Source organism: Rhinopithecus bieti, unplaced genomic scaffold (genome assembly GCF_001698545.2).
Source record: "Rhinopithecus bieti isolate Rb0 unplaced genomic scaffold, ASM169854v2 scaffold_3764, whole genome shotgun sequence".
NCBI lineage: Eukaryota > Metazoa > Chordata > Mammalia > Primates > Cercopithecidae > Rhinopithecus > Rhinopithecus bieti.
In genome coordinates, this window is record NW_016804367.1 from 868,473 (window position 1) to 883,758 (window position 15,286).

The following is a 15,286-nucleotide window of genomic DNA, read 5'->3' on the forward strand; positions in this document are numbered from 1 at the left end:
TATGATTCTTAGGGAAAGAGGAACTGGACTTCCAGAAAAAACTCTTATGGGAGGTGCGAGATGGGGGAATTTGATCATTTAATTAGAAAAAAGGGACCATATTTGCGTTCTAACATTTTGAAAGCATTCATCCCAGTTATATGACCACCGGTCCTGGCTTCCCCCATTTCCCACTCAGAATCAGTCTGCTCCAGGTCAGCCCTTCAAAAATTAAGTGAAGGGATTTAGTCCCTCATTCTCCCTTGGCTCATCCTCATATCACATTTTCAAGGTAAAGGCCTCCAATCCCTCTCAACCACATTTTTTTCTTCTTTAAATAAGGTTTTTAGATCCATTGACACCTTTGGCACTCTAGTCTGGATCAGGTTTGTTGATAACCTTTTAAAAACAAAGAGCAAATTCTGAAGGCTGAGTTCAGAATTGGTGAGCACGGTTCATGGGAAAGGCGGCTCTCAGGATGGCAGCAGCCAGGCCTCACCAGCAGGGGGCGTCTGAACTCCTCTTGTTCTCCCTTGTATTTCTCTGATAAGCTTCAGGCAGTGAATCTCAACAAAAGAGAGGGAAACTCATTCCTATCAGACTCAACCCTCCTTTTTTTATAACAAATATTTTGTAACGCTTTCTTCACTATTTAAAATTCACAGAAAATATAACTTGCCTGCACACAACTTTTTAAAACATGTAAATAATATTCTAACTGCAATACAAAAGAAAAATAAAAGGGAAGTAGTGTGCAATAGAATAATACGTATTTCCATATCTAAATGCTCTGGGATGGCCACATAAAAAGACTTAACAGTGTATGCTTTTCATCTCTTCATAAAATTACCCAAATGTGAGAACTGCAAATGCTAACTGACTCAATCAGGAATGTTTAATTGGTGATTCAAATACTACCACTAGCTGCGAATAATATGCTTTGCTAAGCTCTTGTACAACTCCTGGTAGAGTGCTGAACAAAACGAAATATAGTCTTCTTTTGATTTAAAAGGAGGTTGCACCTTTTGGCTGGAACTGCCATCTTCCAGTAATTTCCCAAAATGACGAAGACAAAGGGAAAGAAGACAGGCACCTGATACGTATTCTCAAAGCTGTTTAGAAAACATGGAGTTGTTCCTTTAGCCACGTACATGTGAATCTACAAGAAAGGCGCTATTGTAGACATCAAGGGAATGGGCACTGTTCAAAACGGAATGCCCCACAAATGTTACCATGGCAAAACTGGAAGAGTCTACAGTGTTACCAGGCATGCTGTTGGCATGTTGTAAACAAACAAGTTAAAGGCAAGATTGTTGCCAAGAGAACGAATGTGCGTGCGTATTGAGCTTATTAAGCACTCTAAGAGCCGAGGTAGCTTCCTGAAACGCATGAAGGAAAGGATCAGACAAAGAATGAAACCAAAGAGAAAGGTACCTGGATGAAACTGAAGTACCTGCTCCACCCAGAGAAGCACACTTTGTGAGAATCAATGAAAAGGAGCCTGAGCGGCTGGAATCTCTTCCTTGTGATTCGTGGTGTAACAGGTGTAAATAATAAATAAATACAAGCCCTCTGGACTGTAAAAGAAAAAAAAAAAAAGAAGTTGCATTCCTGAAAAATGTTTGCTGTATTAAAGCTATGCAAAAAAGACTGAGTTTATATGTAAAATGAACTTAGGCTAAAAACTCAACTATTTATAAACAAGTTTTCCACCTATATGAATATGTGAAGGGGCCAGGCAAGGTGGTTCACACCTGTAATCCCAGCACTTTGGGAGGCGGAGCAGGAGGATAGCTTGAGCTCAGGAGTTTGAGACCAGCTTGGGCAACATGGTGAAACCCCGTCTCTACAAAAAATACGAAAAGTAGCCAGGTGTGGTGGCGTGCGTCTGTAGTTCCAGCTACTCAAGAGCTTGAGAAGGGAGAATCCCTTGAGTTCAGGTGTCGGAGGTAGCAGTGAGCCGAGATTGTGCCAGAGCACTCCAGCCTGGGTGACAGAGGTAGACCCTGTCTTTAAAATAAAAAATAAAAAGAATATGTAAAGGGATAACATTTGGAGTTGCTGAACAATTCTCTTTTTCTTTTTGACACAGAGTCTTGCTCTGTCACCAGGCTGCAGTGCAGTGGCATGATCTCGGCTCACTGCAACCTCTGTCTCCTGGGTTCAAGCGATTCCCCTGCCTCAGCCTCCCGAGTAGCTGGGACTACAGGCATGCGCCACCATGCCCGGCTAATTTTTTGTATTTTAGTAGAGATGGGGTTTCACCATGTTGGCCAGGATGGTATTGATCTCCTGATCTCATGATCCACCCACCTGGGCCTCCCAAAGTGCTGGGATAACAGGTGTGAGCCACCGCACTTGGCCTGAACGATTCTTTACTGTGTAGGAATACCTAGCATTTCTGAGTCTTGCTCACTAGGTACCAGGAACGTCATTCAATTGTGACAACCATTTTAAAATGGCCCACAAATTCCTGAAACACCTACAGGGTGAAATTATCGTCATGGAGAATCACTTGCCTAGAGCAGTACAGATTTATGCCTCTGTTTCCTTTCCTTAGAACCCCTGTTCCCTTTGAACTAGGATTTCTGTCCTGAACCCCAACTTCCTGCCTGATTCTTGTCAGTCCCAATGGCCTGGGGATGTAGGACTGATTCTGTTCCTAAATTCTCAGCTGTTCCCTACTGGAAAGATTACTCAGGGCTACCGTACAAGACTATCATCACACTCTGAAGATCATGCAAACTACTTTGCCCGGCTTGTGGCCTTCTTTATGCCATGAGTGGGTCCTGCTTGTCCACTTTGGAAACTGTAGCCCCTACGATAGTGTCCCACCCCTATTACCTGGCATTTCCCATGTCTTTGCTCACTGGCCTTTCAACAGCCAGCATCTGTGATTTTCTGCTTGCTTTACCTACTGAAGCCCACTCTACACACATATCAGGCCAGAAGGGCAGGAATTAACACTCTTAAACTATGGCTGATGAGAACGGGTGTTTAAAGACTCCAGTTTCCCCACTCCTTGAGTGGGATAATTCTGAGGTATATATTCTAATTGGCTATCAGTGTTATTTAATATGATTATACTCCAGTTGCCCACAGTGAAAATTTGCTTGATAATGTACCCTTTGGTGGCTTCCTTCCTACCCTAATTAGTGTTTCCTGGAATCACCTCCTCAGTAAACTACTTACACCCAAATAATTGTCTGAGGGTTCTGAGGCATCCCAAACTAAGACAGGAACTCTGGGAGAACAAAGCTTCCCGAAATCCTGTCTATATAAGAACACATAGATCTTATTTCTGGAGAGACATAAAAAAGACTCTGAGGCCAGATGGCTGAGCCCCAGATTACTGGCACTCAAGCAAATTGGAACTCAGGATGCCCTTAAGCAGAATCTGTGGGCTCTGAAGGAATTAATTCTAAAAGAGGAGGCCCATGACTTCTATCTTGGAATTTTTGTAGGTTTGTGCGTTGGCAGGGAGGAATCATGTTTTGTACTTGATTCTGGATGCTACCGATCATCTTCCAAAATTGTCTTCCAACTTGGCCTTGGATGACTCACATTCATCAAGAATGAATTTGAAAATCAGAAAGGGCATTCATCTTTATAAATAACATTTTAGGAGATTGCCAGGTTCCCTGACATCTGATTGAAGGAGATGTTTTCACTGGCTGGAGAGATTCTCCCTTCAATATATCTATATCTATATCTATATATAGAATTTTTTTTTTTTTTTGTAGACAGGGTCTCTCTATGTTGCCCAGGCTAATATCGAACTCCTGGCCTCAATTAAGCCTTCCACATCATCCTCCCAAAGAGCTGGGGTTACAGGCATGAGCCATCACACCCAGCCTCAAGACCCTTGTTGTATGGAGAACAGAGAAGCATGGGTACAAGCGAAGGGACAGCTCTAAAGAGGGACAGTAATGACAGTGGAGGTGCAGGTCACAATTCTTGTGCCACAGTAGTTGCACCAGTTGACAAGTCACAAAGAGGGAGTAGAGAGTGACTGTGGTACCCATGCCAGATGGCTTCAGTGGCTTCTGAGGACACCCTTAACCACCCAAGAGCAGTAGGGAAGGGAGGGATCTGGGGACAGGCTCTGAAATCCCAGTGGCTCTGCCAAGTGAGGGTTTGAGTAAGAGGCCTGACTATACTCTTATTCATCAGCAGGCTGGGATACTATACTCTCATGGAGCAAGGGTCACATTTTGCTTTGATTGGCACATTCCAAAGCTGCCCTGTAACTGCAAAGAAGACAGGGGCCTTTTTTTCCCCTCTTTACAGTTTATTGGCAAAGTATCAAATGTTTTATAGGGCAAATGCTGCATCCGTCCAGCTGTGCTCAGCAGTTACTGCCAGCAAGGATGTTTTAGTTGGGACTCACACTAGGGTAACTTCGGGTTTAAAAGCCTGCCTCTGAATGCATCTCTTCATGCCCTTTAAATGTTGCAAATCAAAGAGGCACACAGGGAGGCTTGGTGACTGGCAAACTTCCTGCTATGGTGATGAGAATATAGCCCTTTGTGTAGCTAGAACAGCTAGGGGTGAAGAGGAGGCAGGAACACAGCTCATCCAGGAGGTCCAAAGCCCCAGCAGACAAGCGAGCAAGTTCCTCAGGCTGAGGTCAGGCTGGGGTACTGACGATACCTCACCAACTACCAAAAGTATCATGCAGCTGCTTCTCTACAGGCAGCAGTGCCCTTGTTCCTGCTCACTCCTCTCCTTCCTTTCCCTCGCTTTCACATTGCTTCAATCAGTCAACCTTCACCTAGGGCCCATGATACGACAGTGCGTGCTTATGGGACAGACCAACAGATTTATCATAGGTTCACGAGGTATCAGAACCCCTAACTTGCATTGGTCCCTTCCCCAGAATTGTGATCCCCTGATACCATGTTCTTATAAATTTCTTTTTTTTTTTGAGATGGAGTCTCGCTCTGTCACCCAGGCTGGAGTGCAGTGGAGCAATCTTGGCTCACTGCAAACTCTGCCTCCCAGGTTCAAATGATTCTCCTGCCTCAGCCTCCCGAGTAGCTGGGACTACAGGTGCCCACCACCATGCCTGGCTAATCTTTTATATTTTTAGTAGACAGGGGGTTTCACCGTGTTAGCCAGGATGGTCTTGCTCTCCTGACCTCGTGGTCCACCTGCCTCAGCCTCCCAAAGTGTTGGGATTACAGGTGTGAGCCACCATGCCTGGCCTGTTCTTACAAATTTCTAAAGGAAGATATTTTAATGGAAGTCGCCTAAGATCCTTGTCATTTTCTATGCCAACTTCCTTCCCCTCCACCTCACTCACCTTCACATATGGAAGCAATGAAGTGTACATGGGCATTTTTCGGACCCAGCTAAAGGGAAGTGGAGTGACGTTTGGGTTTAGTGGGTTATGTTTATGTGATTCACAGTCACTTCCCATATAAAATTCGGTACTGTTAGCCATCTTGTGTTGGGATGGCTTCTAGGAATGCTGCTGTGGTCCACTATATTCGCTGGCCCAATGACGTGACTCGCAGGTGCGTAGCCTCCACAACACAGGCATCAGCCACAAACTGGTTAATGAGTGCTGTCATTTCAGAGTGTGCAGAATTAGTACTGCATGAGGAAGTGCAAAATGCCTCAAAAATTTATAGCACATAATAAAAGAAACTTGATAGGGGCTTTTAAAACAACAGTCTGAAAATTTGTAAGACATGACTAGTAAGGAGTTGGGAAACTAAAATAAACTTTTCTGAATTCTGTAAAACAAAAATCTAATTTTATCAATCATGCTAGAAGAAAGACTGAATTATCTTTTGTTCTCCCAAAAGAAAACTCTTTAAAAAATTGTTGTCAAATAAAGGAGTGATCAAAGAATAAACACAAGAAATAGAGAAAGAAATATAGTGATATAACAGGCAGTTAATTAATAAAATAGACTGTAATTTTCTGGATTTTGAGACTTTAAAATTCAGTTTGTGATGTATTTCCTCATTCTAAATATATATTCACTTTCATACTTATAAATTTTTCATTAATGTATTTTGTATTCTTCTTATTAAAGGGTGCTCCCCCAATTATGTAAACTTCATGCTCCATGAAACCACCTGGGCACCATAATGACTCCTGGGAATGAAACAGTCAAGACCTGGCCCTTTGCCTGAAGGATCTTACAGGGCACAGGGCCAGCCCGATACAGAAGCCAACAATTACAGTGTCACCAGGAAGTGCAAGGCCATCACCTCACTTCCTATCCCCAGCTCATTTTTTTTCTATTCAGAGATGACTTTTTGGGAGCACAACCTACCCTGCTCACTCTCACAGTGCTTCCAGACCTTACTTCTCCCTCTCTCGTTGTAGGTATTCTCTGACTTTCCTCCTCCTTATCACACTCAAACCTCAGAATTCATCCCACTTTGTGGTGAGAGGCACTTGTGTACTCTTTCTGACTGTACTAGGCTATCCTAGTTATATCCTCTGGGTTTCCTTTTCTATACTTGTAGATAAGTGTTAAAGTGATTTTTCCAAAAATGTCTGGTTCTTTCCAGAGGAGGAATTAGGCCATTTGCTTTAAAATAACAATTTATTATTCCTCCCCCACTTGGTCTGTCTCCGACTCCTTCCCTCCTCCTGCCATCCCAGTGAGCTGTGTTCTCTTACACATTTGATAAAATGATTAGTAAATATCAAGAACACATAGAAAGATTTAAAGGACTTAGGATCTCATTGACTGTGAGAACAGGGAGCTCTGTCTAATCCCTGCCCTGTGTGTGGTGCTGATCTGGGTCCTGTGGTGCGAGTGAGAAGTGATTATGGAGGAGCAGCACATCTTGGAAAAAATGCACTGGGCCAACTCTTCAGGAACAAAGGCTTTGTCTCATTCTTTTCTGTAGCCAACATGCTTAGTGGCTCAAATTCAATAAGTATTCAATGACGTGGAGAGAGGCAAGGAGGGATGTGTTAACACTGAAATTACTTCATTTTATGAAAGAAATTGTCCAAAACCCTTCTGTGTACTAATTTCAAAGGAATTTCCCCATTTTCTGTTGCACACTCTTCTTCTCTCGGGCTTCATGGAAGATGTGTTAGTCTACCTGCTCAAAGCCAACTTCTCCATCTGTGCCTTTGACCCCAGACTCTTCTAAGCTTTTTAGAAGATTAGCTTCAATAATCATCTTTCCAATAATCATCTTCCTGATTTCAGGTTGCACCCTCTCTCTCTCTTATCTCTTTCTGCTTAACCTGTGACCAGACTTAAGTATCTCCCATCCTTAAACACACATGTATGTGCACACACATACACACACACACACTCCTTGACCATCTGAGTCATCCATAAGCTTGCCTTTCTTGTTCTTGTTCTTTTTTTTTGAGACAGGGTCTTGCTCTGTCACCCAGGCTGGAGTGCAGTGGCATGATCTTGGCTCACTGCAGGCTCAACCTCCCAGGCTCAAGTGATCCTCCCACTGTAACCCCACCCCGAGTACCTGGGACTACAGATGTGCACCACCACATCTGGCTAATGTTTTATATTTTGTAAAGATGGGGGTCTCGCTGTGTTACCCAGGCTGATCTCCAACTCCTGAGCTCAAGCAATCCTCCTGCCTTGGCCTCCCAAAGTGCTGGGGTTACAGGCATGAGCCACCACACCTGGCCAGCTTGCCTTTTTTCTGCATTTGCTTTCTCTACTACCTTATTTGGAATTATCCATACTCATCCATTAACTGAAATTCATCTGATGAAGGTTGCCAATGACCAATTTCCAAATTGCTTAGACACTTTCGGTATTTATCTTACTTCCCAGCCTCATAACAGCATGAGACACTGATGATCCTCACTTCATCCTTGAAACTCTTTCCTCTATTGACTTCCACGACACTAAACTCTGCTACTTACCCTTGAGCCTGCTCATGTCTACTCCCTCATGGCCATGCAGCAAGGTGATTTCTGTGAATAGGGCCTCTTATTTTCCACATCTTCTTTCTTTTTTTCAGGACATTCTATTTCAATGTCCAAACTGTGGTGCTACAGCTTAAGAGGACCACTGACCACCCGATGCAGTAATGAAAGAAGAATAGGGTGAATGGTAAGGATGAATCTGAACTGTGTTGTAGCTGTATTGATGTCTGAAGGAACCAGGGCTGAGTATCCTGGAAGAGAAAAGATGCCATGGCAAATGCGTCCTAAGCAGCTCCAAGCCATTAAATGAACATTAAATAGAATCTTTGAGGAGGTAAATTTTGTCTCATTGTAAAAGAGAACCTGATAGTGGTCACAGTCATGTAACACTGGAAAAGAGAGCCTCATACTACCAGGGCCCCTGATAGCCTGTATGGCATCTTTGTGTGAATTAGAAAAAGGCACTTCTTTCTCTAGTTGGTCAAAGCCTGACACAGTGGCTTCTGGGCCCCATCCGTCTGCTGCTTTGGGCAGGTGCCCTGTGCAGAGCACAACTTGTGCTATCATATGTAGCATCTCTGCAGAAGGCAGTGAGCTGTCTGTCACTGAACGCATTCAATTAATCACTGCATGGTCATCTGTCTTGGTTCTGTAAAGAGTATTTTGTGACCAGGTGAAGTGGCTCACGCCTGTAATCCTAATACTTTGGGAGGCTGAGGCAAGCAGATGACTGAGGCCAAGAGTTTGAGGCCAGCCTTGCCAACATGGTGAAACCCCATCTCTACAAAAAAATACAAAAATTAGCCAGGTGTAGTGGCGTGGGCTTGTAGTTTCAGCTGTTGGGAGGCGCTGAGGCATGAGAATCGCTTGAATCTGGGAGGCGGAGCTTGCACTGAGCCAAGATCATGCCACTGCACTCCACTCTGAGCAACAGAGAGAGACCCTGTTTCAAAAATAAAAAAAGAGTATTTCTTTCTTTCTTTTTTTTTTTTTTTTTGAGACAGAGTCTCGCTCTGCCGCCCAGGCTGGAGTGCAGTGGCACAATCTCGGCTCACTGCAACCTCTGCCTCCCGGGTTCACACCTGCCTCCTGCCTCAGCCTCCCGAGCAGCTGGGACTACAGGCGCCTGCCAACACGCCCAGCCAATTTTTTTTTTGTATTTTTAGTAGAGACGGGGTTTCACCGTGTTAGCCAGGATGGTGTCGATCTCCTGACCTTGTGATCCACCCACCTCGGCCTCCCAAAGTGCTGGGATTGCAGGCGTGAGCCACTGCGCCCGGCCAAAAAGAGTATTTTTTATAGTCCTGTTTCACTATCTAAACCTGGCCATGAAGATGTGCTAGAAATNCACTGCAACCTCTGCCTCCCGGGTTCACACCTGCCTCCTGCCTCAGCCTCCCGAGCAGCTGGGACTACAGGCGCCTGCCAACACGCCCAGCCAATTTTTTTTTTGTATTTTAGTAGAGACGGGGTTTCACCGTGTTAGCCAGGATGGTGTCGATCTCCTGACCTTGTGATCCACCCACCTCGGCCTCCCAAAGTGCTGGGATTGCAGGCGTGAGCCACTGCGCCCGGCCAAAAAGAGTATTTTTTATAGTCCTGTTTCACTATCTAAACCTGGCCATGAAGATGTGCTAGAAATAGAGCAAATAGGTGATGAAAGCAGGAAAAAATGGAGTGGGAGGTAAGGAGATGGAGAGAGAGGAAGGTGAGGGGGAGAGAGATGAAAGGGAAGAGAGGTGGAGGAGGAATGGAGAGAGAGGGAGGAGACTGAATGACCCTTTTAGTCTTGCATTACATATGCCCCAATCCAGCTAGATCTTCCTTGTTTTATGAGCAAATAGTTTCTAGTTGTGTCTGCCACAACATATTAATCACTATCCCTATCCTATTACTTTTCCTGTCTTGCTAGTTGAATCCCAATTTTGTTCCAGATGACATCATGGATGAACCATTATCGAGAACCACTGGTTTAAGCCAGTCGTGAATGTTCCTTTCCCATTTATGACATATTCCACCTTTAGCTTCCCCTCCACCTACAGAAGGCTGTGTGACCTTAGGAAACTGAGGTCTGTTGGGAGGCTTGTGGAAAAGCTTTTACTTTTCCATAAAAAGGGACAGGCATGACTTGCCAGTTACGTGGTGCTACCCATTCTACTTTTTCGTGGTAGGAATGTAAACAAGCAGCCTGAAGACAACCAGCATGAGGACAAAAACAATCAAAACCCACCAAAACGTGCTAAAACAGTAAAATGGACAGACAGAAAAGGACTGGGCCTTCAGACCAGATGATCCTCTCCAGCATCTTTCTCCTCTTCACCTGCAGACTTCTTATTATATGAGACAATTACATAACTTCAATTTTTTTAAGCAAATGATAATTGAGTTTTCTATTTGCAACTAAAAGCAATTCACGTATTTGGCATTTTCTTATGCTGAATGTTATTATTACTTTTTATCCCCTTGCAAAGAAGTATACCCCATGCTAATGTTCAGAGTTCAGAGAATGAGTATTTCTAGGATGAAAATGTTCAATGGATTTGATAAAAATTTTTAACTGGTATACTGGCTATACTAGCTTTGTTAGGACTGCCATAACAAAGTACCACAAACTGGGTGGCTTAAGCAACAGAAATTAATTTTCTGACAGTTCTGAAGGCTAGAAGTCCAAGACAAAGATGTTGGTAGGGTTTCTTCTGGGGTCTCTCTCTGTGGTTTACAGATGGTCGTCTTCTCTCTGTGTCTCCACATGGTCTTTTCTCTTTCTGTCTATGTCCTAATCTCCTCTTTTACAAGGATACCAGTCATGTTGGACTAGGGCCTGCTCTGATAACCTTATTTAACCTTAATTACCTCTTTGAAGACCTTATCTGCAAATACAGACACATACTAAGTTACTGGGGTTAGGACTTCAACATGGAAATCTGGGGGAGACACAATTCATCCCATAACACTGGTGATTAAAATTTGGCCAGGAATAGGGTTTATGACTCAGTCAGAAAAATGGTTCTCAATCCTAACGAATTACCTGGGGAAACTTTAAAATGTAGATGCTTAGGCCTCACTCCCAAAGGTTCTCATTTAATTGGTCTGGAGTGGAATCAGATATGTATTGAATTTCAGGTGTTGTTAACCATTATTTCTTTAAGCAAGAGATAATTTGTATTAGTCCATTCTCACACTGCTCTAAAGAACTACCTGAGACTGGGTAATTTACACAGAAAAGAGGTTTAATTGGTTGACAGTTCTGCAGGCTGTACCAGAAGCATGGCTGGAGAGGCCTCAGGAAACCTACAAGCATGGTGGAGTGGGAGGACAGTGAAGCGGGAAGTGCTACACACTTTTCAACAACCAGATCTCATGAGACCTCACAAACTATCACGAGAACAGCAAGGGGGAAATCCGTTTCCATGCCAGTCACCTCCCACCAGGTCCCTCCCCCAACTGGGATTGCAATTCAACATGAGATTTGAGTGGGGACACAGAGCCAAACCATATCATGATTAAACCAATTAAAGAAAAGTTTCTTACTCTATTTGTATAGGAGCTCAGAAGTTTGAGGGAGAGGTGAAAAGTCAACCTTATTCTGAGGGCCAGAAGCTGAGAAAGGCTCCATACAGAAGAGTGGGTCTTCAGTATGGGAGTGGAGCTGCAATCTCATCGAGAAATGGAGAAAGATCCAACTCATCTCCACTCTTCCTCCCTATAAGAACAAGTGGAAATGAAGATACCCAAAGGCATTGATAAGCCACATCTGTCTGAGGAAGAATACCCAGAATGGAATACCCAGGGTTGCAGGGGATAGGAGGACAGTCACTTGGTGCTAATATGGCCTTATGATTTTTGTTCACACCCTCAGTTAAAAGGCCTGATTTATTTTCAGGGACTGGTATCAGAATTTAATTTTGTTAAAATTTGCAGGTTGCCTACAAAGAACTGAAAGGGACTGCTTATCAAGTAAGTGTGCTAAGAAACCATCCTTAATAGACACCATACAGGAGTTATTTACCTGAGGGCAAGGCTTAAAAAGTCCTCTGAGCTCACTGTTTGTGTTTTGATTTTAAAATTTGTAATTTCTGTTGCAAAATTGATTCTGGACTAGTTTAAGAAATTTGCAGTCAGTCTGTTTCACTTTTAACCCACCTGCAGATTTTGATCAAATTAAGTATTGCATAAAGTTCTTATTGCTGCTGTAGTATAGTACCCCCAACATGGAGGCTTAAAACAACACAAATTTGTTATTTTATGGTTCTGGAAGTCAGAAGTCTGAGATGAGTTCTACAGGGCCAAAATCCAGGTGTTGGCAGGGCTAGTTCTGGAGTCTCTAGGGGAGAAGCCATTCATTGCCTTTTCCAGTTTCTAAAGGCTGTCCTCATTCTTTGGTTCATGGCTCTGTGTCACATCTTTTTTTCTCCCTCTGCTTTTATCATATCACTTTCTTTCTGACTGAATCCTCTGCTTCCACTGCAACTACATGAGGCCCACTGGGATAAACCAGAATAATCTCCTCATCGCAGATCATTCACTCGATCACTTATATAAAATCCCTTTTGTCATAGAAGTTAACATCGACAGGTTCTGGGAATTGGGATGCACACATCTTTGGGAGGCCACTGTTTCACTTACCACAATTACTCAATGTCTCTGATACTTAAAACTTGGTAGCTGTGGACAAAAATAAATGGTATCAGAACCACTTATTTCAGAACCTTCCTTCCCCCAACAACTTCCTAGCTCCAACGCCAGAAAGGAACTCTTCTCTATCCAAGGCTGTTATATAAGAAATTGGAAGTGATTCTTCATTGGCTTATTACTTTCTAAAACTCAGCCAGAGGCATAACAATCTAATGATTATTGACGGAACTAGCATATCTTACTCGGAGAGACAAAATTAATAAAACAAAACATTCTTCTGGGTATGTATTCTTAAAGTTGTATAATACATTTGAAGCCCAAACACATTTTTTCCAAGATGTACAATTCATATTGTTCTAAACAAGAAAATTCTTACTACAGGCTATCCCTGCTATATCTTTTCATTCTAAACTATATAAGAAATTTAAGAAGTCTTGTTTCTCTTAAATCTTCCAAACTATTCTCAGGGATAAATCAATCTAGTAGTAGAACTCTAGATGTAGTACTACTTTAATAGATACAGAATCATATTAGATGACAGGAACATGCTTTCAGAAATCAAATTTCTATTCAAATTCAAGATTATAGTAACATACAAAACATCTATTTTATTATGATAATATAACAATTACTGTGTCATCATGATTATCTGGTTGTATTGTATCTTAAACTAATTGGTATGTTTGTTATTGTTAATAACAAAATGATATGTGATGATGAGAGGCAGCATTTATAACAAATAGAAGGCTGCTTTTGGAGTTGGACAAGATTTAGGTTTAAATTCCTGCTCTGCCAAGTACCACCTGTGTGACTTTGGGCAAGTTAATTTACTTGGACCTCATTTCCTTATTTGTTAAATGGGGATACAAATACCTCCCTGTAGAATTGTGTAAGGTTTACTCATATGTATATAAAGTACCTTGTAGAATGCCTGATATATAACAGACTCTCACTGAACAGTTACTATGGCTATTATTGTTGTTAATAATCTTATTACTAATGAAGACACTGATTTGTTGGAAATTACTTCCCTTGTGGAAAATGAACATGAATGAAAGACAATAGAGGTCTTTAAGAATGCCTCTGACCCTCTGACCTTCTCATCAGTTGGCCAGGCAGCCTAAGCTACCGTCCTCACTTTGTAAATGCAAAGTAGACTATAAAAGAAAAAAATGTTCTAATTCATTCCCTCAAAGTATTCATCAAATGAGGTAGGATTTCTGGGAAAGATTAAGAGCTTACATTTTTCACTGGACTTATTTCCCATAAAATTTCATAGCGAATAAAAGGAGGGGAAGTGCAGAAGCAATACTACTTGTTTTATCTGCTACCTGCATTGTAAATCTTCCTGAGAGATCATTAATTATAATAGTGCTATTCATAATGCTGCTCTTTAGGTCATTTTCCCCCCAAATTTTATGCTTAGGGCTTAGAAATTGGCTGCTGAATTTCTGTGTGAGGCCGAAACTTGAATGCAATAACAGAGGGAACACCCTCAAACTACTTATAACATGGAATAAGAATGATATGTAACCAGGGGTTTGGACTGAACTGGGGATGTTTTTGTTCATGATACACTGCTTCAGAACAGCTCAGAGAATTCAAAGAATAGCATAAACTTCAACAATCCAAATCAGGCGAGACCTCAAAACACCTCAAAGTTGGGCAGTGCTTATCTGAGAATATAAAGGAAAAGAACATGAACCTATTATCATTTAGCCCGTTATATTGGGCTATCATGGCTTAAGGACTTCACATTTTTCACAAACTTGTAAGGAGGACCACACATACACAGAGAAAATGAGGTTCAGAGTGTTGAAACAACATGGCCAAGGTCACATAGCTATCAAATGGTAAAGGTAGTAATCACCTCAAGTCAGCCTGCCTTCAAAGGCTGAACTTTGTCCATTGAACAGTATGGCCAAAGGAAAGAGATCCTCAGGTACAAAATCCCCTTCCAAGGGTCTTCAGTTCAATCCAACACGTTTGTAATTGAGTACCTTTTTCATGCTAAACTTTCTTGTTTTATACAAAGAAAATGAAGATGTGGTTACTGCTCACTAGGAGTTTACAATCTTGGGAAAAGATGTAGGCCAAGTTACTTGACCTCTAACTACTTATTTTCCTCATCCACAAAGTGAGACAATTGGAATATTTAAAAAAAAAAAAATATATATATATATATGTATTTTTTTGAGATGGAGTCTCGTTCTGTCACCAGGCTGGAGTACAGTGGCGCGATCTTGGGTCACTGCAACCTCTGCCTCCCGGGTTCAAGCCATTGTCCTGCCTCAGCCTCCCTAGTAGCTGGGACTACAGGCCTACACCACCATGTCCAGCTAATTTTTTTTTGTATTTTTAGTAGAGACAGTGTTTCACCATGTTGGCCAGGATGGTCTCGATCTCTTGATCTTGTGATTCACCCACCTTGGCCCCCCAAAATGCTGGGATTACAGATGTGAGCCGTCACACCCAGCCTAAAATATTTTTATGACTGGATTTTTTTCCCATGGATATTTGGAAGAAGATAGACAGACAGACAGACAGACAGACAGACAGATAGATAGATAGATAGATAGATAGATAGATAGATAGATAGATAAACTGGGATGTTAAGGGAGCACAGAGAAGAGGCACCCAACTCACACTTCAGATGGGATAGAAGTTCTTAATGATTTTTACAATTTGATATCTTACTTTTCTTATGTGGCCCAGCTAAAATGAAACCTTTTATGATTCCCCTAATTCAGAATTTCCCAAACTGGGTGCTCAGTTAAAACAAAATAAACCA

The 15,286-nt window shown here is 42.3% G+C and overlaps 1 long non-coding RNA gene across 1 annotated transcript in view; it reads right to left on the reverse strand.

Annotated features, from left to right (window-relative positions):
• Positions 1-460: 460 nt before the first annotated feature.
• Positions 461-15,286, reverse strand: part of LOC108526690 (uncharacterized) — a 23,883-nt gene continuing 9,057 nt past the window's right edge. The window contains exons 2-4 of the long non-coding RNA XR_001884583.1: positions 7,858-8,111; positions 1,414-1,556; positions 461-545 (exon numbers count right to left, since the gene is read on the reverse strand). This is a non-coding gene — a long non-coding RNA (uncharacterized LOC108526690). The remainder of the gene's footprint in view (positions 546-1,413; positions 1,557-7,857; positions 8,112-15,286) is intronic.